This window comes from Patagioenas fasciata, chromosome 26 (assembly GCF_037038585.1).
Source record: "Patagioenas fasciata isolate bPatFas1 chromosome 26, bPatFas1.hap1, whole genome shotgun sequence".
NCBI classification, from domain to species: domain Eukaryota; kingdom Metazoa; phylum Chordata; class Aves; order Columbiformes; family Columbidae; genus Patagioenas; species Patagioenas fasciata.
The window spans coordinates 1,170,620-1,197,086 of NC_092545.1; the positions used below are offsets into that span (position 1 = coordinate 1,170,620).

The following is a 26,467-nucleotide window of genomic DNA, read 5'->3' on the forward strand; positions in this document are numbered from 1 at the left end:
GGAAATACAATAAAAATCAAATCAAAATCAGATGAAAACCAGATCTGACCAACACGATACAGGCAGGAGCGTCACTTTGCCCACCTCGCCCTGCTGGTTCTCTGAGCTTAAGCCAATGATGCTCAGGGCTTCCAGGGGCAAGGAGGATCATGTGCAGCACAACCCAGCGCAGCACAGCTGGGCTGGACAGTGGCAGGTGTCCCCATGCCCTCACCACGGGTGACACAATCACTCATCAGATGGTACCTTGTTCTGAGGGTGTCCAGGCAAATGGGCAGGTACTTATCAAACAAAATGGTCAGGTTGGCTCTTTCGGACTGGATCTCTCGCCTGTCGATCCAGCTGCTCACTGGAGGATTCCAGCCCAGATCCGACGGGTTGATGTACAGGATCCCTTTAGGCCCAGGGTAGGAGAGAACATATAGTAAAGACATAGCAGAAACTGTTCCTTTCTTCCAGCAGAGTTTACCAGGTACTTTCACACAACTAAAACCCTATCAAATATGACGGGACGTCCCATTACCTGCCCCCTTTTCCTGCCCCACTGCAGAGTAGAAACATGAACAGTGAAGAAACTTCACCCTTGAAACCACGGCGCTTTTCATGACCTTGCCCTAAATTCAGAACATTGTCTTGTCTGAGCAGTTTCATTGCTCTGGGCCCCATTTCCCCATGTGTAAAACTAGGGGACACCTCCATTCCCTTCTCCCATACTTCATGCACTTCTTCAGAAGATCAAGAACTCTTTGAGACAGATACTGTCCTTCTCCTCATAAAGTCCATCCAAAGGGCTTTGCACAACAGGAGCACTCAGCAACGCTGAAGCCATGATCACCCACCAACAGTCAGAGTGCTCTGGGTAAATCTCCAGGATGATGACAGCTCCACATGTGCATTTGGGGTCAGGATCCTCAGTTTGTCTGTCAGAAACCTGCCCTGTCCACCCACGGCCGCTGTGATCTCAGGTTGGGTACTTGCAACAGGAGTCAAGTTGGCCAACAGAAGACTGGTTAATGGCACTAGATCCTCCTGGGTTCACGGCAAATCCCAGTGCGGAGCTCAGGCCAGGACTCACCCGCTCGGGACACGGCTGCTGGGGTGGCTGTGCGCAGGTGGCTGATCTCAAACACCAACCGCATCGTTGGGTTCAGAGGGATTCTCTCATTGCTCGCCAGGGTCAGCACCTGCATTGGGCAGACAGACAGACAGAATGACATCTTCCCCAGGAACAGGAATGAAAAGCATTCAGCACTTTGCACTAAAAAGCTTGGTTGCTGCCAGCACAGTTCCTTGAGGGAATGCAGCTGATTTCCAGCAGGTAGTAGAACTGTCTTCCATGACTCAAAGGAACAGCACTCCCTTCGAGCGGCGGAAAAAGGTGTGGAATTATGACCCCACCCTATTTTTGAAGGGCCTGGAGTTACAATCAGGACATCTGTGATTATCCATGAGCCCAGTTCCAGGAAGGGAAATTACAATGAAACCATGATTTGAGCTACTTCCCCTCATGCACCATTTTCTATATGTGATATTGTTTGGTGTATCTGAAGAAACACAACCGCATTATTCTAGGAGGTGTTATTTCAGCATCTGCATTTTCAGGCTGAACCATGCCATGCAGTCAAAGAATATCTCCTTCTTTAACTTATATTCATTACCTTATTATCATCCATCACAGTATTAAGAGACTCAATCCACATTGGATCAATATCTCCATCTAGTACCATCCACTTGGGACCGTCATGCGTGATGTTGGCCAGCTCTCGCATGATTGATGAAAACAGGCCTGGGAGGGTGACAGGAAGATGGTGATGAACACTGAACTTGACACCTGCTCTAACGGTTTTCTCCAGCAACACAGTAAAAATTACTCTAATTAATGCTTTCCTCTCAAACATGCAAAACTCTATGTGCCTATACGTAAATATTACTATATCACAATACGGTTCTAGTTTGCTTTAAAGTGAAAAAAGGGTTATCAGTTATCACTACTGAAAATGATTGCAGACCTACGCACGAGCTTCATTCCCACCGAGAATCATAAGGGATAAGAAAAATGTAGAGTAGCTACTCAAAGGCAAAAGGCGGCATGAGTTATACAATGCAGAGAAAACCACCTGAATATGCCTAGGAAATCCTTATAAATATTTTTTTGTGGCTCAAAGTATATCAGGGCAATCAAGATGCATTAAACGCTGGGTCATGGCTTTAGTGAGACTGAGGGGAGAACAAGCACAGAATGACATTGAATGACAGAACAAAATGTTGGTAAAATCAAGGAGAGAGAGGATACAGAGTCTCAAGGGGAGTAAATAATGAATGTTAAGAAGACCACGAAGGCTGGGAATAGAGCAGCAGCACTGCAGAGCAAATGAAAACTCCACAAAACTATTGCTCTCCTCTACATGTGAAAATACCTCGGGAGATGCTGGTCTTCATGAAAAAACATCAGGCAAACATTAAAAAAAAGCCTCTCTTCCAGTGAATTGTGACAAGAACTCTTTTTTTTTTTTCTTTTTTTCTCCAGGACAAGCTATTTCTTTGTGATCCAGATCAGGAACAGCTAGTGGCACCATCTGACTGAAGACAAAGCTTGTGCTCAGCAAATGCAGAACGGCTCACCTGGAACAGGTGTGTGATCCCGAGACCGGGTCAACAAAAATAACGCTTCAGCGCCTCTGCCTCCAGCCAGTTCCTTACGTGTTGGACACACGCCTTGGGAACCACTCCGACATTATTAGCATCAGAAACAGTTGCTGTCTCAGGGCATCAGGGCTTCCCTCGGATACACCGCGGCAGCGGGGAGAGGAAAGCGCCTCTGTCCTGACCTTGTGCATCCACAGCACACGGCTCTCTTGGGGTTTAAAAGAAGAGTTTTGTTCTGCAAAGAACACTTTTGGGATTCCCATATGGGACCTTTTACCACCTAACATGTAGGACCTTTTCAACTTCTGATAATGTGACAGGATAAAACTGGGGAGCGGAAAAGCAGGGGCTGATCTGTAAGGGAACAGGTCACCTCTTGCTAGGCTGTGGTGAAGATTGCCTTGCTGGTCTTTGACAACATGAAACAACATTTTCAGGAATGGTTACTGCAGAAAATATCTGCCTTGAAAGCTCAGGGAGGAGTGCCACTATTTCATTTAAACCATCGCAGGCCAGAAACCACTGGACAGTCACCTGTAAAATGTCCCTCCTGCTGTTCGGTGTCACCGCTGCCCTCGATCTGCAGCCACTGCTGCAGCCAGTCTGCACAGTTCAGGCTGTACCCTGCACGTCCCTCTGCCACTTTGATTTAGGCTCCCTAATTACAATTAGAAAGAAATTAACCTGGCATTGGAGCAAAGCAGGGGGTCGGGAAGGGTCCATGGCGGGGCCAGGGGAGGTGGGTGGCAGCTCATCTGCTGCTGTGGATGATTCATGGTAATGTCTTCCCTCACCTCCCCCACACCTCCCAAACCCGCCGCACACGTAAATCGAAGCTGCCTTTATGTATCAGTCACAACCCAACATTTCCACTCCAGATTTTCTGTAATCTTCCAGCAAGTTTGAAATGTTCCTCAGGAGTAAGCAGGATCAACAGCTTGGCAAACGCTGGTGTGCTACAGAGATCGGGCAGCCATACTGAGTGGAAAAACTGACGTTAAGGCTGCTGTGCGTGCTATCAGCAATGAAAACCTGGGGATGGGACATTTTTTGGGGTCCCAGTGCACACCACAGTGCAGGAGGGACATCTCTTCCATCACTGGTCCAGCCAACTCCCAAAACCTGCCTGCCCCACTTAGGAACTGGTAAGTGTTGGTATTAATGGGCATTAAAATTATTCTTAGGGCAATAGGATCAAGTAGGCTTATGCTATATTTCCCATGTGAAGATCAAAGAGCTAAAACATCCTGTGTATCCTTTCAACAACAAACTGTCATGTGGCTGTAGGCAGCAGACAAGCACCTGGGCTCTCAGACCTGCACATGAAGAACCAGTCACCCTGCTGCTGCTCGGGAAATTCATTAAAAATACCCGTCTTTATCTACATATTTCAGACATGAAATGACATTTACCGTCTTTCCATTCTCTTGTTGCTGGGTTAATGATGCCAAAGAGCTCATCATTGGTGACTGCCTTGGGGTTGAGGTCTGTCCAGACAGGACGTCGCTTCATTATCTGGTAAGTCCTGTTCAGGGATCTCATCACCTGAGACTTGCCCGTGCCCGCGTTACCCACCACGAAGACAGAGTGCCGCACCGTCAGCAACTCCTCCAGCTGCACCACCTGAGAAAAACACTCCCAAATTTTAGACAAAGATGCCAAACTGAAGTTCAGGTCTATAAAATAGGTCCCACTGGGCCACCTCTTTAGAAAGACGTGACCCTGAGACACAAGCAGATTTGACAATTGAGTTTGGTCCAGCCACTCTAATCACAATGGGTGAAATCCTCAGCCTGCAGATAAACTTTCAGCGCTGTTTATACTTGACAACCACCACCTGATGAGGCCCTGCTCTCCAGGGGCTACACTTTCATGAGCCTACAAAAGTTGGCCCCTTTGGAAGCCCAGAGACTGATCCAGTGCTGACCTCAGGAGCAGGTGCAACTGCCTCAGACCCAGCACAGCTGACTGCCCTCCAGCGAGATCTGCCTGCAAGGACAATGCTGTGCAGAGCTCTCTTTGTAGAAGCAAAGCTGTTTGAGAAAACCCAAATGATTTGATGGCGACGTGGGTGTAGCAGAAGATCTCTTGGTCTTACTTTGAGCACAAAGTTGTCCTCAGCCTGCAGCCGGAGGTCCAGCACAGCCTGCCTCACAAACGACTCAAAATTCAGGTCACGCTTCCGAGGCACATCCAGTGCAGGGAATAGATCCCCAATCAGCCCCATAAACACCGGCACATCATCCGTCACAATCTTGGGGACGTTGAAGTCACGAAGAGAGCGCATCAGAACCTGGTCTTCGGGTCGCTCTGGGTCATCTCGCTTGAGGGAGCCAGCAACAACCAGCACTGACTTAATGGCACGCAAGCCCCAGTCGTAGTGATCCTACACCAGAGGAAGAAAAAAAAAGAGGCATGAGTTTATGCTTAGACAGTACCATGTAGGGTGAAGAACCACCATTCCCAAACTGCCAGACTAGTAAGCAATGAAAATACATCTAAATCTGTTATTTGCATTGTGGCCAGAGACCTTCTCCAGCCTGAGTGACCTGGTTTCCATCTCAGTAGGTGAGATTCCCGTCAGGGACAGTATTAAAGAGTCAAATAATTCAGCTGTTCAGACCATCACATGGGCTCACAGTTGGCAGTAAGACAGCAGCAGGATTTGCACTCCAGAGACCAAAGCAATTTGTTTCACCTAAATCATAAAGCACCTATAGCAAGGCCAGCCAGCCCCCTGCATCTGCAGGAGCCACCAAGGTGAAAGGCTTGTTAGTCCATTATGAGGCCCCAAAGACCCAAGTTTCTCCACCCTGCCCATCACAAGATGACAAGCCTGTTTGGTCTCAGAGGAGGTCCAGGAATAAGGGGTCAGTAAAGACATTGCTGAAAAAGTACCACAAAACGGCATGAGAAGAACTCTCAAGCCAACAAACAACTGTTCATATTTCTGTCCTGTTAACACCCTCCAGAGCACAGCTCGACAGCTGACTGCTCTGTGTGGGAGGCCATGGCTTCCACCAGGCCCCTCAAGGCACAGCACCAAGTTTCTGCGACAGAGCATATCCCACCCAGCCTCATGCTGGCACAGCCAAGATCAGGTTTGTATCATCAGGAATCCTGATTCAGGTCTCCTCTGGACCCAGCTTCGATCTACACAAATAATGACAAGGAAAAATCTGATTTGCTTTGCACTGACAGTAACTCTAACAAGACCTGGAACCAGCCTAAGGCTGAACTCAGAGAGGGACACCATAAACCCTTTGCAGGCAGGAGAATCAACAGGAAGAGACTGGAAAGCAAAAGGTCACTGAATACTACCCCAAACATGGTGTCATTTAAACTCACTGAAAGGTCTCCCATTAATGCAGCTGGTCAAATGCTTTTGTCCCTGCAGATGCTCCAGTAAAGCAGTCTGAAAATTTTATTGCTCCGATGATCACCAACCCTCTCCTCCCCCAGCAGCCAGTGCAAATGCAGTCATTAAATAAAAGCTGTGAAACGTTAGCCATGGAGCTGAGCAGCACAGTGCCATGTTTCTGCTGATTTTGGAGATTCATCATACCACTCAGCCACAGAATCAGGCTCACCTGCTTGGACAGGAGCTCTTTGCAGAGTTGGTAGAGAGTAATGAACTTCCTGGCTAACACCCGGGCCTCGATGAATCCCTCAGCCACCAACATAATTTCACAGATCAGCTCAAAGTCTGGCACAACCATCGCACACGGCCTAAAATGACAGGTGAGGAGGCATTGCAGAACAAGTATTTCTTGACTACAGGTCTTACAGGCAGCGCATTTGCAGCTTCATCTTCTAGGCCTTCTTTTATGAGCCAGGTCACCCTCTGCCTTCCCCACGACAAGGGACAGAGCTCCTTTGCCCTGCCTGTGCGTGCCCAGACCCAGGCCTGTTGTGCAAGGCTTAAACTACCTGCGAATGCCCTGTGCAAGTGAATTCCCCAAGGACATGAGGTCGAGCCTGGATGTTCCAAAAGACAGTTTCTGCCAGGTCACAAACCCTGACCTGGACTCACCTGAAGAGAGCTTTTAAATTCTCAGGTAGCTCTGTTCGCCCTGCGTAACCAGGGTTCATGGTGATGAAAATGCCTACTGATGGTACTAAGTTGATGTCTTCTCCAAGAAAATTGAAGGATTTCTTCTTCTCCCGTATTGCATCCTGCACGCTCTTCACCTAGAAATCAAGACAGTACTATAGTATCAGCGTTCACTTATGAAAAACACATCAGACAACGGTGCTTCCTCCGTTACTCTTGGCCTCGTGACAAATGGGGCTAATCACTGTTTTATTTTTTACCGGCAGCATAAAGCTTTATACACTGTTTGGAGTACATCAGCATGGCAATATCAATTTCCCATCTCAGTCAAACTCTGGCAAAGCAGAAAAAAGAGCTGAAGAGAGTGGAAAGTCAAAATGCAAAGGAGTTGCAAGACTTCACACCTTTGCTCCATGAGACAATGATGAACGTGGGTCAGGAAGAGCAACTCAGGAGCGGGAAATGTCCCCAGCACTGCCTGCATTCACCTTGGCTTTTGACATCACCTGTGGGACACTGCTCAGCACATCTCACAGCAAAAACACCACCAGAGGCTCCACCATCTCTGAACCAGCCAGCCCAGCAGAGGTCTGATGTGTGAGAGAGACACAGGGCAGTACAGGTATCCACAACACAGCCAACACCCAAACGCACTCCCCAAAGTCTATCACAATATGGGCCCATTATTCCCTTTACCCATCTCACCTCTCCCCACACAGCGTTGCTCTTCAGGACATCCCAAAACCCTCCTGTGCCTGCTCCGTTCCCTGACCAGGCCCAGAGAAGGGGTAGCACCTCCCAATAAGCTTGGCCTCAGCTCAGTTGTAAACTGACCACTTGATATCACTTTTAAAGATTTTGGGACATCAGATGTTTGATTTAAAACCAAAACCAGAAGGCAGAAGCTGTAAAACCTCTCCTAACACCTTCACTCACTAATATTATATTGTTTTTTATATTTGCCTGATTGCAGCTTTGTTCTGCTCATTCCTCTCCTTCCGAAGAGTTCACCTCTCTGCAAACAGCACCTCAGCGAGGGGCAAATCTCTCTCTATTCACCGCTCTAACCTCACTACTGTTTGCCATCTCAAAGTAAAGCAATTAATCGAATTTTTCCCTGCAAGGAACCATATCGACATCAGCTGCATGAGTAAGACAGCCAATTAAACATGGCCATGGTAACACTCCTAATAGCAGCCAGGAGACACCATGATGGAATGACGGCCGTGCCGCTTTCTTCAGCTGCCACGCTCCAGCCAGGAGCGAGGGAACCATCAGCAGTTGAGTCATTCCTGGGCTTCTTTTGTTCAGCTTCCCTTTTTATTTCAAGATCCTCAAAGACTTTTTTTCAATGACAACTTTAAACTAGGACCTGACGGAAGAGAAATTGAGAGGGAATGATACATAAACTCTTGTGCCTGCCTGGGGCTTCTCTGGGATGCCACGTAAGGTACCAATTATGAGTGAAACAGATGAGAAGAACGAGGAGTTCATGGAGGGGTTAAGAACAATGTCTTTGACCGAAACATTTACAGAAGTGTAGAAACTTCTGAGCTTTATATCTTTCTATAACACTGAGCCCAAAAGGGAGTCCAGGAACAATTCAGCACCTCAATCAGATATTAGGATCCTAAAACACGCACTCAGCTGACAGTTGGATCCTGAAGAACTTGGGCACTTTGGCACCTCAGTTTTCTGCACTGAAGCCCCCCAAGGCTTCCCCTGTATAAAATAATGCCAGGTTTCCTCATGGGCTGGTAAGAGGAGGGGAAGGAGGACGCGAAGTGACAGATTATATATATAAGCACGAGAGCACAGGACTTTCTGGCACGATGGGGAGGCCAGTCTCCCTTCCAGGCCTTCTCCAGGGATGCTGCTGCGCTTCACACGAGACTCACCAACACAATGCACTGAGCAGCTGAACTACAGAGGAGATGAGAAACCATTCGCCAGGGGAAACACCCATGCCCAGCTGGGCACCGCTCCAATAGCTCTGTCCCAGGTTTAATCCCACGGTGTCAGGGTACCCTGGGCAAGCGCGTCAGCAAGGGCCGCAGATCTGCCCCAGATTCCAGCTCCCGAGTGTCACCAGCTGACACTGGCTTTTGGGAGCACCACGGGGCTGCACACATTCCTCCAAGGAATGGTGCCAGTTGGCCAGGAATACCTTCCAAAGCCACTTGGCAGAGCTGTCGTTACAGACACCAGAACTAAATCCACAGCCATATAGTTTTGGAGACAGGTTAAGAAAATTAATCCTGAATGTATTCCCATTTCCTGAGTATGACACACAACCTGTGCCTGAGCAGGGGTGATAAGGAACCCCCAGAAGTCCAGCGGATCTGCCCCAAACACCCCTCTTCCCCTCTGTGAAAATTATTCCCTACATTGCAGACTGAGCAGCCGCAAGTCAAGGCAGCTTCTCTGTCTTGAAACGATGTGCTGCAATTATCTCACAGCAGATTAATGACACGAGTGCTTTCCTGAGGAGGAACAGGTACAGAGCCATGGTGCGTAGTGGTCTGAGAAAAGATGCTACAAAGAATTGTCTTGGCACAAATGCTGTAACTGGGGCAAGAAAAGTGACAAATATCTTTGCAGCACGTAACTGCGACATCTTGGCAGTGCTGTGATATTCATGTGATTAATCTTGAGATCTAATCCCACACCCGCCTATACACAGAACTGAAACCGGCAATATGCAATTGCCGTTTTTACCCTTGCTCCAAAGACTGCAGAATGGCTCTGCTCTGTTTGTATTTATTTATGAGTGTTTCTCCACTCACCTGTACAGCAACCACAGAAAGGACCTCAACTGAGATCCTGTTAAATTCATCAAAACAGCCCCAGGCTCCCGTCTGGGAAAGGCCTTTGTAAATATTCCCACAAGACTGGAAAAACAAAACAAAAACAAAGATTACAAGAGTGAAATCATAAATGGAATCAACTCCAGCAAAAAATTGATTTTATTTCCCAGCCTGTTTATTTATAGCAATTTACAGTCTATTGTGGGTATTTAGAAAAGTGCATGGAAACAGCAGGCACAACTCAATTATAATATTTATAGCTCTGCGCAGCTTGCCACTTTATCTGCTAATTGCACTTTCTCGATATATCTGTGCACCAGCTTCATTTAAAGGTCACTTGTGCTGAATTACTGATGGTCCCGTTTCCTGGGAGAGCCCATAAGCTAAATGAAATATGATCCGAGGCTACCAAAATCACTGTACCGTGCCAGACCGGCAGAGAGCAAGACTCAGCCTAATGATTCAGTGCTCTGTAGCGGCTGAAGGTTCACTATGTTTTGGGTTTATTCTGGGAGAGGATCCTGAGAAAACCAGGACAGGTCCCTCCCCGTGCCAGGGGCTGCCAGGTCGCGAGCACGCCGAGAAGAAACGACCAGGGTCCAACTATCAGCACAGCCTTGGTCTCAACTGAACAGACCAACATTTTTGAAGAATTGCACATGAAATCTAACTCCAGAAAGGAAGGGAAATGCATAATGAGGCAGAGAAGATAGTTCGGGTCTCTGCCTCCTGAAGAACCTCGTGCAAATCTTAGAGAAGGAACGGGAGGAGAAGGAAAAGGCATTCAGCTTAAAGGAGTGTAGCAGGGATTTGGAGAGAGGTGATCACAGAATCCCAGCCTGGTGGGGCTGAAGGGACCTCTGCAGATCCCCCAGTCCAAGCCCTGCTCACGCAGGGTCACAGAGCAGATCACACAGGTGGGTCCAGGCGGGTTTCAATGTCTCAGAGAAGGAGACTCCACACCCGCCCTGGGCAGCCTGGGCCAGGCTCTGGCACCTCCCAGCAAACAAGTTTCTGCTCATGTTCAGATGGAGCCTCCTGTGTTTCAGTCTGTGCCCGTTGTCCCTCACCCTGGCGTTGGGCACCACTGAACAGAGTCTGGTCCACCCTCTGACACCCACCCTGAGATACTGATCCCATTGATCAGATCCCTCTCAGCTTCTCTTCTCCAGCTCAACAGCTCCAGCTCTCTCAGTCTCTCCTCACAAGAAAGAAGCTCCAGACCCCTCAGCATCTTTGTAGCCCACTGCTGGACTCTGTGCAGTTATTCCTTCTTAAACTGGGGAGCCCAGAACTGGACACAACTCCAGATGTGGCATCACCAGGGCAGAGCAGAGCGGAAGGAACAACCTCCCTTGACCTGCTGGTCATACCTCTCCTAATGCACCCCAGGTACCATTGGATTACTCTCATCCTTCAGGTTTGCTCGGGCCCTGAGCATCCCCAGCCCCATGCGACCGCACTGCAGCCGAGGTGGGAGCCATACCTTGTAGTCCATCTGCTCGGAGCAGTTAAACACGTACACCATGATGCCCAGGGCTCGCCCCAAATCTTTCGTAGTCTCCGTCTTGCCAGTGCCCGCAGGGCCTGCAGGTGCTCCGCTCATGGTCAGGTGCAGTGACTGGGTCAGGGTGATGTAACATCTGTCACAGTGAATGATGAATGAAAAAAGGAAATATGTCCAATAGGTCAACTGTGGGCTGCAGGGCAATAGCACTAGAGCATTGCACTCAGCAGAGCCTCTCCTCTGAAAAGCTGTACGTGAGCAGGGGTCATGTCTGAGCTGAAAGCCTTCTTGGCATTAATTACCACCTCTGCTCAGCTCTGTTTTCTCCAAGAGATACTCATCTTCCACCAAGGTCTGCCCAAACCTCTTCATGTCCAGCTTGTGTTCTCTCTGGATCCTCATACAACTCATGGATATTGGGCACATCTCAGGCAGTATGAGAAAAGGACAGCTTTTCTGGAAGACCTGTCACTGACAGAAACCTGCTCAGGTGGCCTATGAGTGAACCCAACTCAAAGCTGCAGCAAGTCCCAAAGTTTCTCCATCATGTTGATGATGGACACTGGGGTGGTGTCCACATGTGAGTATCTATACTACCTGTATAAGCCACAGAGGTGTAGTCAATATAGCCAACAAAACCTGATGATACCTGGGGGCTTGACGCAGCTGACTAACACAGGTGACTAGAGCCACCTGAGATGCTCTTGGTTGCTGAAATGTCACATAGGGTGGAGAGATATGACAAGGGGTCCATAGGAGACTTTTACACTTCTGGATTGGCAGCTGGAAGCCAGGTGGGACAACACAGAGTATCTCAAGTAACCCTAGGTGTCCCCACTGAGGCAACCAGGTAGATGTCTGCTTCAAGATGGGATGAAAGCTCTCTAGACTCACCAGCTTTATGGACTGTGGACATCTTGTGCACAGGAAGACACCCACAAGTGTTTTAATGTGTGAGCTGAATCCCACCCAGGGATCTGATGTACAAATTCCCCAGAGGGTACCACCAAAAACCAGATAAGAGTTAGAGCTCGACCACTGGAGTGCTGGGACATGGAGACAGAACAAGAGGGATACAGGTGTCTGAACTAAATCCATCTTTGGTTGGCATCTCTCTCTCTACCTGTGTGGCAAAGCCCAGCTATGACATTGTGTCCCAGGGACTTACCTGTCGGTCAGCGGAGCGATCACAAGCCGAGGGGTATTGCCAAGGTATTCATAGGAGTACAGGAACTGGGCGTCACAGATGTTGGCAAAGCAGTGCCGTTCCTCATCTGACCATCTGTGCCGGAGCTGTGACAGCCAAATGAAGGCCTGGGCTTTGTCCACCTGCAACACACCCACAAACACCATCACAGGAAGGCCGGGGATGCCAGACACATGCAGCTCGGGGGCCAAAATAGCGACTGCTATAAAATTTTCATGGGGGATGACTGGTCCTCACTGCAAGGCAGGTGTGGTGAGGAAGGCCGCCTCCTTGCAATGCGGTGAGAAATGTCACCTCCCCATCTCCCATCAGTAAAGGGGAGGAACCAAATTAGTGACCACACTGGTGGGAGAGGAAAAAATTAATGGCCAAGAGAAAGAGCCTTACAAAAAGACTCCTGAATAGATTTAAGAAGCAGCAAGTCATGAAGAAGGTCTCATAATGCAACCAGAGTGAGAGAAGGAGCAGAGGCCATCTAGACAAGGAAGAGGTTGCAGACAGCACCAAGGAAACAGACTGGGGACAGGTGGACAAAGACAGGCATGGCCAGCGCTCTCTGCACAACCAGCAGGCAGGTCCAGATGCATCACTTCACCCCAGGCTGGACCGAGGCACCACTGAGCCCAGCTGAGCCTTGAAGACAGAAACCCTGTGAGCAGCCTGGCTGCCTCTGAGATGACACAGATGAGGGAAGAGCCACAACCCAATACATTCAGGGCATCTTCCCACCCACCTGCAAGGCTAAACACTTGGCATGGTGTCAGGGACAGGGGAGTAGTGTGGGAGAGGTGTTGCAGAAGGGAGTCCCACATAAGTCCCTGTGGCCCCACACCAGACAAAGGACGCTACAAAGAACAAAGCTTGAATGCTTTTTCTTACTTTCTAAAGTCAAAACTGAGACTGAGTCCAGCAGCCTCCCAACACACCACCATCATCCACCAGCACATGTCTTGGCACCAGGACGCAGTGCCGCGCTCTCACTCCTGGTGTGAATCTGCAGCAACTACAAGTTGGTGTTGCAGGGCCATGACACAGCACAGCTCTGCAGGCTTACAGGGGCTTTCTGCACACTTACTACAAACATTGTAGAAATAAATTTAGTCATACGTCTCCCACTGAGACCGGCAGTGATCTGAATGGCCAGTGGTTGGGCCCCCTGAAGCCCCCTCTCCAGCACCCACAGAACTGTGCTGAACTGCCAACACCAACCTTCTGTGCTATCATCTTTGCCACCACATCCCGAGCATGCACGTCGATGGTGCAAATGGTCATGATTTTCTGTCTGTCGCCCTTGGAGAGCTGCCCGATCAGCATGGTAACGAGGGTGTTCAGCTGGGTCACTTGCTTCTTGTGCTATTCCTTCATCGCATTCTCGTAGCCTTCCTCCACCCTGGCAAAGGCAATCCCAACCTCGGTTGTCCACCAGATCTGGGTGCAGCAAAGCGCCACCTAGGGAAATAGGCTGGTTCAGTATCAGGGAAAATACCAAAGCTTCCTTATGTTCAAGAGTGTCGGATCCACAGGGAGATCAAGGATGAAACATCCGTGACATGAAATTAAGTATTTTTTCATACAGTAGTCACAGCAGACAGTACAACAAGGATCTGCTCCATGACATTCATTTAAAACACCATATCAGTGATAGACACATTTAGCAGCTAGTTATAAGTAAATCAGCACCTTTCACATGCCTGACACAGCAGAGGAGGAAGAGTTGGAGACCACGAGGTTGTCAGAGGTGCATCTGAGGGGCTCTTCACTCTTATCAGGCCTCACCACTTTGCCTTCCTGCTGCACCTCTCACTGCTCTGGCTGTACAGACTGCACTGCCCAAGCCCCTGGGCTCTGTCACCCAACCAAGAGCCCCAACCAGAGCATGGAGCTCAGCCTGAAAACTCCATCAGGAGACCGCCAGGATAAAGGACAACTCATCCTCCCTCTCTCCTGGATAGCAAGGTGGAGGCCAGAAACATGCCTGTCCACAGCTGCTGAAAGAAGGGAAGGGCAGGACTGATGGGGAACCCAAGAGCTACCTTTCCACGAGCCAGCCTGAGTGGTGATAAGAAGCAGTGGCAGATACCTGGGCAGGATAGTCAAAGAGCCATTGTTCCCTTGGTTTTTCCTCATAAGCCATGACGGCTTCTGTCATCTCATCTCTCACAGTAGCCCTCATGCTGTCTAGTACATGACTGAGCCAGACTTCAACCTGGAAAAGAGATTAAATCCCAGTAACACATTTGCTCTTCTTAAGTGCCTTTGGTAATTAGTGAAGATAGGAAATGAGGCAAGCATCTCAGTTCTCTTTAGACTGGACATGAGGGAAAGGTTCTTCACCCAGAGGTGCTGGACACTGAACAGGCTCCCAGGGAGGTGTCACAGCCCCAACCTGACAGTGTTCAAGGAGTGACTGGGCAACGTCCTCAGACACACGGGGTGACCTGTGGGGTTGTCACTGCAGGGACAGGACTTGGACTCCACGATCCTGGTGGGTCCCTTCCAGCTCAGGACATTCTATGAGTTAACCAAACCTCACAGCCTCCTTCAGACTGGGTAGATTTGGCTAATTCTGGTACTGTAGGATTAGCATCTACTTCCAGACACCAAGAACAGAAGACAGATTTTTTTCTTGAACTCTAGCTACAGGAGGAACCAAAATGAACTCCGTCAATGAATAATTTGGCCAGGTGTGTTCCACCTCCAGGCCATGACAGAATCCCTGGTGGGATGTGGGCAGTCTGCCAGCAGCAGAAGAAAGATGCTGCCAAACTTGGGAACACAATTCCTGCTGAATTTCATATTTCACAGGCAAAGCCCTCAACAAGAAGACAGACTGAACGCAGCAAGCTCCATTGCTGGGGAGCTCAGTAGCCGGTATTACGTACTTTAGCTTCCTGTAATAGACCATGCAGAAAGGTGAAACTACCAGGATAGATAAGCTGAGCAGTAGCTTGATTCTTACATTTCATACTTTCACTCGTGGTATGAAATAATGAAGACTTGAGAAACAGGTAAAAGGCCTTCTCCTGCCAAACACACCCGTGCAGAGGTACTATGGAATAGCTTAGTCTCTTTTCAGTCTGCATCCCCTCCCTCACCGAGGATATTTGTAGCAAGCTTTAAGACTAACCTTCAAAAGGTCTTAGAAAAAATCAAATTAAAAACCTAGTCAGAAAAATGGCACAGCTCTTTCTCTCACAGTGGACTGCGACATCCACGTCCCCCCTTAGTGAGGACCTATCCAGAGTGACACGAAAGGTTGTGGTGTAAGGAGGTACTAAATCACCACCTCTTCCAGCTTTTCTCATGCACCAAGGGAGAGCAGTGAAGCTCTATGACGTCTTGGCAAGGGATCTCACACGAGGGGCAGGGGAGCAGACTCCACCGGACAGTTCTGATAGACAAGGACTTCCCTCTCACCTGCCCACTGCAGTCACAGGCTCGCTGAAGCTGACGTACTCCTCCTCTCTACTGTACATTCCCAGGCCAACCTTGGTTGGCTTTTGCTCAGAGTCCAGCTGGAATTTCATCCTGGCCAAGCTGTCAAAGAGTTTGGAAAGATGACGTTGCACCTGCAAAACGGGTTGTATAAATAAAGCAACCGAGATAGGACGAGCGGAATGAAGATCACTATACATGTCACAAGCAAAATCATGTTAACAAAATATCTTGGATATTTAGGTAGCACCACATCTTCTCAAATGTGGCCAACATACTGCCAACAAAAGCCTCTTGCTGTCTCTTGTAATACTTCCACCTATTTCTACGTAATTTAGAAAACAGACATGCCTTAATAAATCATGTTTCTCCATTGGGAAATCTTCCATACAGAGCAAAAGCATAGAAAACATTGAAACACCTCATGACTCCTACCCCAAATTTCCCTACATGTAGTGATGAGAAGTCTGTAGCCATTTCTCCACCTCATCCTATTCTCAGCACAACGTGGAGTTTTCTTCACTATGAACTTTCCTGTTTTTCGACTACTAGAAACTGATTTTGTGCTAGTGAAATATCCTAAATTCTCTTTCATGGAGAAGAAAGATCTTTATTTCTGTCTAAGACCTATGATAAACAGCCCAGACCTCCTATAGAACAACCATGTTCACCAAAAGCACTCTTCCAGAAGGAAAAGAATAATTCAGTTCTTTCCTGTTCACCTCCATCTGAGTCTGCAAAGCCAACAGGGAGATGCTGTGGGCTCTCAACATCAGCATCTGCCTGCTGGGAGCTGAGCAGGTCACCAGCACTTCTTCCAGACCACTGCGTAACACACAACTGCATCACTGCGCGCCCCACGCCAATGAAGGTGAGATTCTCCTAGGATTGACGTCCCCACAGAAAGGGGAAGCTCCCAAAGCAGTCCCAGACAGGAGCTGCCTCTCTCAATTACAGCAGAGAGGTAGAAAAACTCCCATAGGGGAGATGAGAAATGAGGGAAAGGGACCTGGGGGTCCTGGGGACAGCAGGGTGACCATGAGCCAGCACTGGGCCCTTGTGGCCAGGAAGGCCAATGGTACCTGGGGTGGGTTAGAAGGGGGTGGTCAGTAGGTCAGAGAGGCTCTCCTGCCCCTCTGCTCTGCCCTGGGGAGACCACACCTGGAATATTGTGTCCAGTTGTGGCCCCTCAGCTCCAGAAGGACAGGGAACTGCTGGAGAGAGTCCAGCGCAGCCACCAAGATGCTGAAGGGAGTGGAGCATCTCCCGTGTGAGGAAAGGCTGAGGGAGCTGGGGCTCTGGAGCTGGAGAAGAGGAGACTGAGGGGGGACTCATTCATGTTTACAGATATATAAAGGGGCAGTGTCAGGAGAATGGAGCCAGGCTCTCCTCGGTGACAACCAGTGATAGGACAAGGGGCAATGGGTTCAAACTGGAACACAGGAGGTTTCACTTAAATTTGAGAAGAAACTTCTTCTCAGTGAGGGTGTCAGAGCCTGGCCCAGGCTGCCCAGGGAGGTTGTGGAGTCTCCTTCTCTGCAGACATTCAAACCCCCTGGACCCCTTCCTGTGGAACCTCAGCTGGGTGTTCCTGCTCCATGGGGGGATTGCACTGGATGAGCTTTCCAGGTCCCTTCCAACCCTGACATTCTGGGATTCTGCGTGAGATGCCCAATGCTCTGATGCTTTCAGAGAAGGAAGGGTGGAGGCGGATTTGTCCATCTAATTCTGACTCACTGACTCACAAAGAACTACAACCCTCCCTCTCATGAGCTGTGCTGCAAGTGGACGCAGCTTCTCACACACATACAAGCAGGGCCAAACCCTGGGAGGTGCTAAGTGACTCTGAGAAGCACAGGGCACTCAGCATCCCCCCAGATCACAGAATCATTTTGGGTGGAAGAAACCCTCAGGATCAAGCCCAGCCATACCCTAGCTCTGGCACTAATCCATGTCCCTAAGAACCTCGTCTAAATGTCTTTTAAACCCCTCCAGGGATGGTGACTCCAGCACTGCCCTGGGCAGCCTGTTCCCATGCCCCACAGCCCTTTCTGGGAAGAATTTTTTTACAATATCCAATCTGAACCTCCCCTGGCACAACTTGAGGCCATTAAGCGTATCTTGAGGCCATAAGCTTATCTCTTTTCAAACCGTAAGTAAACCGTAGAAACTTTTTCTTACATGTAGAAGCTTCTGGTCACAAATCCCCAGCTGCCCCTTCCCAGACCCTGTCCAGTCTGGAGGGTTCGGACACAACCCCAGCACTTGCTGCGATCCTGCTGCCAGAGCCCGAGCGCACCTGAATCTGCACAAGTTCAGCACCCAGTTCACGAGGATAATGTCATTGTGTATTTAATCCTCCTTTAGGAATCATCAGACTTTGAAACTACATTGGGAAGGCTGAGAGTGTATCTATGTAGGATACTGCTTGACATTTACTTTGATTTTACTGCAAATACTTTTGAATAACAGAAAACACCAGGAATTTCTTCTTACTCAACAGAGCATTTCAACACAGTATCTTTGCTTCCTGTGTTTTTTTTTTTCCTCTTCATTTTAAATATCAATCAACTATGTATTTATGATACTCTGTGGGCTGAAATCACCCAGCAGCAGACACAGATAGAAGCAGCGTTAAAGGTTAGAGGCAAACAACAGCATTTCCAAATACACATGCAAACCTGCTCCATTCCTGTGCTCACATCAATACTGAAAATGGTGGAAAGCCTGAAGAAAGTGAAAATACTCGCTACCAAAAGACAGAATTAGGACTTTGTTCATCATCCAACACTCGCCTTTTGCTGTGAACGTTTTGACTGGTTTTATGCACCAACCTCTGAATAAAAGATGCGTCCCAAACAAGGCCAAGCAGAGCTGTGCAGGGGTGGGTGGCAACCCAAGGAAGTCCTGCCTTGGCCACAGCCACTGTCTGACCACCAGCTGTCTTACCTCTTCCAGGCTGTGTTCTGCTCTTCCCCTGTGAACAGGCCATCCCAAAGACCTTTGCATGGGGGAAGGAAGAAGTGGCTGACTAGCAGATGTCTCCTCTGCCTAAAAACAGAGACGTCTCCAAGCCCTCGGTTGTCAACACTGTCACATTTGAATGACCGGTCTGTGGCTCTTTCAACAACAGATGCTGTTTGCTGGCATCCCAGCTTGGGGAACCAAGCTCAGCAACAAGTTTTGGCTGAGATCCTCAAGAAATGGTTTCCCCCAACCTCACTGTATCCCAGCAGAAACAAACCCACTGTTTTTATGGTATCAAGAACATAGCTCTGCTCTGTGCAGTGCTTTCAGAACCATCTGCAAGCATCACCAGGGACAGATGGGACAACATACAGTGTGCGCATTGCCTTTCAGAGACGACAGATGAAGGCCAGCAGTGAAAGAGTTATTGTTAATCCAAGTGAGGGTGGGAGAAAAGGCACTCAAGAAAGGATAAGCTACAGCTGAGTCCCTAGACAGCATCTTCCACCCTGACATTACTGACAGCTGGAAAATGTGAAGGTGACACAGTGCAAGGCTTACCAGCTGTGGGTTGGTGCCATTGGAAAGAATATCCAATAAATCTGCTGAAGAAACAAAGTAAAGTCTGGGAAAGGCCAATCTTTTCATGTCCAAATATTCAGCCAAAGCCTTCTCACACAGGGACAACCTGGGGAGAAGAGCAGAAAAATAGAGCCCAGGACAGGCGGGTGAATATCCTTTAATGTGTCGTGCTACAGTTTGGGTTATCGAGCAGATTCTCCCCTCCCATGGGGAAATGCCAGACATGAGCTGAGCCTGCAGGCTGCTCCTTTACAGCATTTTCCAAATAGATAACAAAGCACATAGTAACTCATAGATCTCTCTCCACTCCCAAGGGTCAAACAGACAAAGAGTCAGAGAATCCTCACCAAAAAGCAGAAACACAGGTGGAAGAAGAGGCTAGAAAGGCTTTGCAGTCTGACTTACTGTTTTAGACAAGCTCTCAACTGCCACAGGTGATTTCACACTAGGATGAAAGTTTCCAAAACTGCTTTTATTCTAATGAGCACATTTTAAAGTCTGATTCAAACCTACTCAGCTTTTTGTGCTTGTGAAGCCTGAAAAGAAACTTGTTTGCTCCGTTCTAAAATGAATCTCTCAGTGTTTACATGTTAAACTGCTGCTGAGCTTTCAAAGTTCATAAATAACATGCAGTTAGTCCTCTGTGGGGAACACGGGCCTTATCTGTTTAGGAAGTAAAATTAGATCTCTATTTTAAATGGATAGTTATTACTGACACAACAGCTCTCACGTTAACTTGTTAGGTGTGTTCCAGGTAGAGTAGCTCATATGTTAGGTGAGAACTGTATCCATCTCTGGACATTAAGGTCTTTCTCAGGGAGTTTAGTTATACCATCTGTGAAGGGTACACACACCAAGATAATTTTGTTAATTAAAGCACATGGGATCAGCTCTGCTGCAGATATCCCTGCTTGGACTGCTAAATAGATATTTAAGACACCAAATTTGGGGTGGCAGTGAGGCCACATGTTATTAAAACCAACTGAGTGCCTAGCTTTGTATGTGTGCAAATCAATACTCAAGATAAGAGTTTGCACATACGCAAAGCCAGAATCCACCTTGGGGGCTTCAGGGTGATGGATCATGAATAAAAAGACTCAATGTGTGAATGCAAAGAACGCACAGTCCAGAAGGAAAGCCTTGGAGCACAGGTTAAACCAACTTATTAGAGCTGATCCCAGTCTCTGACAAAATCCTGGGACTGAAGTTGTACCTACCTACTCTGAATGTCCTCCAGTTGTTGGGACAGACCTGGTTTATTGGTGGCCTCAACCACATTTGGGGTTTTCTGAGTTTCATAGGCCAGTTCTTTAAAGTCCGCATCAATCCCTTCAAAGCGTTTGGAGTCCTAAAAAGCAACACAAACATGTTCATGGTAAAACATGGATTTTGTGCTAAAGGTCTCTATCCTCTGGGTGCTGTCTTTGGGTTGAGGGGAAAACCTTCTGTCCAGTGCAGACAGGGACCCCTCCACCATTCCAGAATGGCTCTTCCACTGACTTGCCTGAAACTAGTCTGCAAACAGGCACTTGCCTTCTTGTCACTGTATCCCAAAGGGGTTGTGGATAAAGTGCTCCATGCAGGAGGCAATGTCTAGGACCAACCATTTCCATGGGATTTAATTCCCCTTGGAAAACCTCATAAATCTCTCTCTCCCATGTCCAGGTGAAGTACCAAGTTTCCCTGGCTGCAGCAGCAGGAGATGCTCCCACACCGTGGAAAGGCTACCAGCCTCATGTGAGTGCACTCCTCCCCTCCTGCTACAGCACAGGAATCCCAACACCCATCCACAAAACGGGTACGATGACTCTTGTAGAGGAGAGCCCTTCCTTGCCTTCAATGAGGGTACGGAAACCCCACGTCAGCACCGGAGGCCCACATCAACAATTATGCTCCATATCTAACAGGGACTCTGAATTTCTGGAGCTAAACACTGAAGAATAAAGCAAGCTATGTTCAAAACATCTCTGCTCCTCCCTTCTTCCCAGGTCAGGCCTCCTAAGTGAGGCGGGACACTGAACAAGTGTTCCAAGCAGTCCAGGTAACACTTCCACGCTACCCTGTGTTCAGCCCCAGGAGCAAGGCTCCATCTGGAAGGTTGAGCCCTCCCTACACTCACGCCACAGATCCAGCTCCAGGTGAGCATCCCACAGCCTGTCAGCACATCCCCCCAGCCCTGGATGCATCCTGAGGGTGCTCAGCTACAGAGACTTTGAGCTTCAGTCTTTCTTTTACGGAAGAGAAGCTGCTGACTGAGCCACCTGTGTCCCTGGAGCCAAGAGGGCCCCGTGTCCTGGTGCATCCAGCACAGCACGGCCAGCCGGGCAGGGAGGGGATTGTCCCGCTCTGCTCTGTGCTGGGGCGGCCTCACCTGGAGCATTCACTGTGTGCAGGGCTGGGGACACAGGAGAAAAGGAGATAAAGCTACTGGAGGGTGTCCAGAGGAGGGACATGAACTTGGTGAAGGGTTCGGAGGGGAAACCGTATGAGGAGCGGCTGAAGTCCCTGGGTTTGCTCAGCTGGAGCAGAGGAGACTGAGGGCAGAGCTCATGGGGCTGCAGGTTCCTCAGCAGGAGCAGGAGGGGCAGGGCTGAGCTCTTCTCTGTGACAGTGACAGAGCCCAGGGAATGGCAGAAGATGTGCCAGGGAGGGTCAGTGGGACATGAGGAAAAGGTTCTTCACCCAGAGGTGCTGGACACTGAACAGGCTCCCAGGGAGGGGTCACAGCCCCAACCTGACAGTGTTCAAGGAGAGACTGGGCAATGTCCTCAGACACATGGGGTGAATTGTGGGGTGTCCTGTGCAGGGACAGGAGTTGGACTTGACAATCCTGATGGGTCCTTCCAAGTCAGGACATCCTATGGTTCTATGGTTCATACCACTGCCAGACAGCTACTGAGATGCAGACAGCTGCCCAGCAGGATGCAAATGTAAATCATGATGCAATTTCATACATGACATTAGATAGCTCCTGGATATTAAGAGCTTGCTGGCACATGGTACAGCCTCAGGGCACTGGTTATCAGCACCTGTATATATTGCCCAGTGAGCGAGGTGTGCCCAGAATCATAGAATCATTTAGCTGGAGGAGACCATTGAGATCACTGAGTCCAACCATAACCTAAATCTAGTACTAAACCATGTTCCTCATCTATACATCTTCCAGGGATGGTGACTCCAGCACTGCCCTGGGCAGCCTGTTCCAATGCCCCACAGCCCTTTGGGGAACAAATTGTTCCCCAGATGCAACCTCAGCCTCCCCTGGCGCAACTTGAGGCCATTTCCTCTGCTCCTGGCGCTTGTTCCTGGGGAGCAGAGCCCGACCCCCCTGGCTCCAAGCTCCCTTCAGGCAGTTCAGAGATCAGAAGGTCTCCCCTCACCTCCTGTTCTCCAGCTGAATCCCCCAGGTCCCTCAGCCGCTCCCATCACACTTGTGCTCCAGCCCCTCACCAGCTCCACTCCCTTCTCTCAACTTGCTCCAGCACCACAAGGGCTTTCTTGGTGTGAGGGGCCAAAAACTGCCCCCAGGACACTCAGCACAGCGTGCTCTCTGAAGCAGATGGAGGAACAGTCCAAGCAGAGCAGAGTGCAGGGTTGGAGACAGAACAGTGTGTTGTCCAGGGGTCAATGGGCTGCGCACATCCCCTCGTGGGTGTTCGTCCCACAGTGGTGCTGTCAGCGATGCTGCTCGTGAACAGGGACGGGGGTCACACAGCCAACTGTGGGTCACTCGTGAGTGAAAGGCAGGTTCCTCCACAGGGCTGCGAGTGGTCCAGCGGGGCCAGGAACAAGCTTGGAAGATTTTCTAAATAATCAAGAGAATAGGGAATAAGACTGGAAGCTGGACTCAAAGACAGCCCTGAGGAGGTCACAACCCTGAGGAGGGCATCAATGACAACTCTGCTCAATTTTCTGAAGCTGAAGTGGGAGAAGAGCTGCTCTCCTGCTGCACCAGCACTGGAGGCAGGGAAGCGGATACTGCAAAGCTGCCTGGTCCAGCTCTGATTTGACAATTTGCACCATCTGAGTAATTATCTCCGTCTTCTCCCCTCCAAGGAAAGAGGGAACATGCCTGTATCACTGAAGGAAGCCAGCAGCCTCCTGCTCAGCCTCCAGGAACTCTGCATCTGCTGTGCAATGGTGGAGGGGAGGAAAAACAGTTTCTCAGCAGGGTTCAGGCACAACCAACAGTACAAAAACAGCCTGGGGCAACACTGGGGAAACTGCTGTAGCATTAAGGGAGCCTCCAAGAAAGCAATGCAGCAAGAGAACAGTCCTGCTTGGGGGAACACGGCAATATAGACAACCTTCTTCTGTGTAATGGAGGCTCTTCTTCAACGCTTTCCACACAGGAAAAATAGGATTTGGGATTTCATACCTTAGGAAGCTGTGCCCGTATATCTTCTGAGCCTATGAATATGCTCTCCAAGTGAGACCACGTACGCTGCACTTCGAACCAGAGAGAAATGACGGAATCTGTTGTGGACAGCTTCCTCTGCCATATGGACACTTCCTCCAAGAAGAAAGCAATACATTTGGATGTCATTAAATTCTGCAGCTGCACCTGGTTGTCTTCTAAAGTTTCTATGAGTTCCTCGTCTGACTTCAGCAACGGGATGTTCGTCCGGGGGTGAGGCTCATACTGAAACTCCATGGTGCTCCAACTCATTTTTAGCTCCTTCAGGACTTTCTCCATACTCATTTCTCGTACCGCTTTGTCCACAATGCCACGAACCTCATCCTCAAAGTTATGGAGGTTGAGCTTCAGGAGGTCAGCCAGCGCGGTGTCCGAGTCCATCACAAACCTCACACCCGTCACCTGCATCAGCTGATTCCAGTGCCTTTCCCTAATGGCGGGATTTTGAAGTTCTGCCACAGCTTTCAGGGCCGTCAGCATGTTCTTCACCTTGCTGTCCAGCCCAGTGAAAGCATCCCACGCCCTCACCTCCTTATCCAAATTCCGAATCTCTCTTGCAAACTTTTTACACTCCAGATCCATGTTTTCCACGTTAATATCCGCCCATTTGGTGGTCTGCCAGTCATCAAGGCAAGTGCCCACAAGGGAGATCATATCCCAGAGCTCTTTGAGAAGACACAGCTCCTTTCGGCACTGCTTCAGTTGTTTATAGTCTGGCACTATGACTTCAAACAGACCAGCTGATTCATAAATCGAGGTCATGGCTGACTCCATTTGTTTAATCTCAATGTGCTTTGTATCCAGCAGTTGATAAGGCTTTTTGGTGTCAAACCTAGAAAGAAATGTTTATTCTTCATAAGTGATATTGCAACAACTTCTAAAGAAAACATAAAACAAATGGTGCCTCTGAGACACAAAGCAGACATGATACATCTATAGTACCCATTGATGGTGCAGCCACATGGCACTGCTGACAACCCCTTTAAGCAATATTGTGCACTCAGCATCCAGATTGAATCTCTTGCTAACACCTTACAGTGTTTGCAGGGACAAAACACCCAGGGCATAACAGATACAACACCGTGAGCAGGTAGGAAATGTATGCAAGGGTTCAAGAACACATCCTCAGGACACTCCGAGATGATCCCATGAAGCTTTTCTTCCTCAGGGCTTCTCTGATGTTATAATTTCACTGTACCTGAATGGTGCTTCTTTCCGAAATCGCTCTCTGAATCTGTGTTGCTCAACATCAAACGCCGCACAGCTCTTGCGCACAACTGTCATTTCGTTCGCCTGCAGAGGAGCCACATGCTGCTTCACAGCTATCGCCAGCTTCTTTATATTGTTCCATTTTTCTGGCAGCTCCTGCAAGCAAAATTTAAATGACGGTAGGCAGTATTTGCTATTTGACATAAGATGTGACTGATCTGTTTATGGACAATCACAGAACAGGAAAAGCAACAGATTCCATGCCTAAAACTGCAAGGAAGTTTTGTTGTGATGCAAAAGCTAAACACAATTTGGGATAAAACTTATCAGTTATCCACAATTTTGAAGACGAATGAAGACTGAGACTTTAAAACTGACTGCTCTGATTGCAAAAACATGTTAAATAACTTCAGAAGAAGGGTCCCAGACCAGATCCTGGGCTCCCAGGATGGCTCGGTGGTTGAGAGAGCACAGTTCTCCTGACACCGAGCCCAGCGGGACCCAGAGCTGGCTGGAGGCAGGAGGGTGGGCTGAGGATGCAAGTTCATCAGATCGTCCGGCTTCCCAGAGCTAATTAAGAAACAGAGCCTGGGAAATTTCCAGCCAGCTCTTAGAGCAGAAGATATTATGCCAGAAGGACTTCTACAGAGCTTTCTGGGGCAAATCCCTCCAGCCTGCCTGTATAATATTAGTACTAAATAAGACAGTTTCTTTCTCAGGACTGCATCCAAGCTGCTGGTGCACAGCACTGCTAACAATCCACCCTTTGCACCTGGGATTTTATTTAGAAAGAGATTTGATTTCTTCTCTTCTCACTAGACTTCTCGAGCCAAATCCTCACCCCAGACAGTGACACCAGCCAGGGCTCTGCTGTCCTCAAGTCCCACAGCTTTGCTCTCCCACTTCCCCAGGTACTGTGCCAGCCTACAGGAAAGACTTTGGGCTTCTTTTCATCCCAGTGCACATAGTTGAGAAGACTAATGGAGATGCACCAACACTATGCAAAGAAGCGAAATAACCTGGAGGCAGCAGAGGCGGCCAGAGCAGGGCCAGTCCCTCCTGAGGGGTCTCTTTCTGGCACTTCATGTTCCAGTCTCTGTAGAAATCACTATCCATGACCATAGCAGGGCACACATGGAGCTGCTTCCTTGTCCTTCTCATACAAACTATCAGCTCCAGCCCATCCATCTTCATGGCCATGGAGGGAGCGGTACCTGGAGGAACTTACTTTGGTTTTCCTACTGTGTACAGCAGTGAATGAATTATTCAACTATGTGTTGCTGTCACTTGCCAGAAAGAACGAAACTGTTTTGTTATCTCCTCCATCTGAATGGCTGCCCTGCATACCTCATTTCTTCTGTCAGAAAAATAAATCAGTTGTTCAAATCTACACGCACAAACAGGCACCAAGCAAGCAGCTCTTGGGCAGAGGAATCAGCAGAGCTGGGTTCCCCATAGCACCATTTTTTATGCTGAACTGAAGCTGCTGTAGCAGCCAAAACATTCATTTAATGCAGCTCTTCTGTTTTTCAGGGTGTCTGTAGGAATCCAGTTATCTTTAGGACCCTTACCCGTGTCAGATTTGGTGATACAACCATCCGTGGATCACGGCTGCACCAGCAGAAAACTGGGGGAT

At 48.8% G+C, this 26,467-nt stretch overlaps 1 pseudogene; it reads right to left on the minus strand.

Annotated features, from left to right (window-relative positions):
- The window catches only part of LOC136112124 (dynein axonemal heavy chain 9-like), a 69,719-nt pseudogene that overhangs the window by 16,909 nt on the left and 26,343 nt on the right, over positions 1-26,467 (minus strand).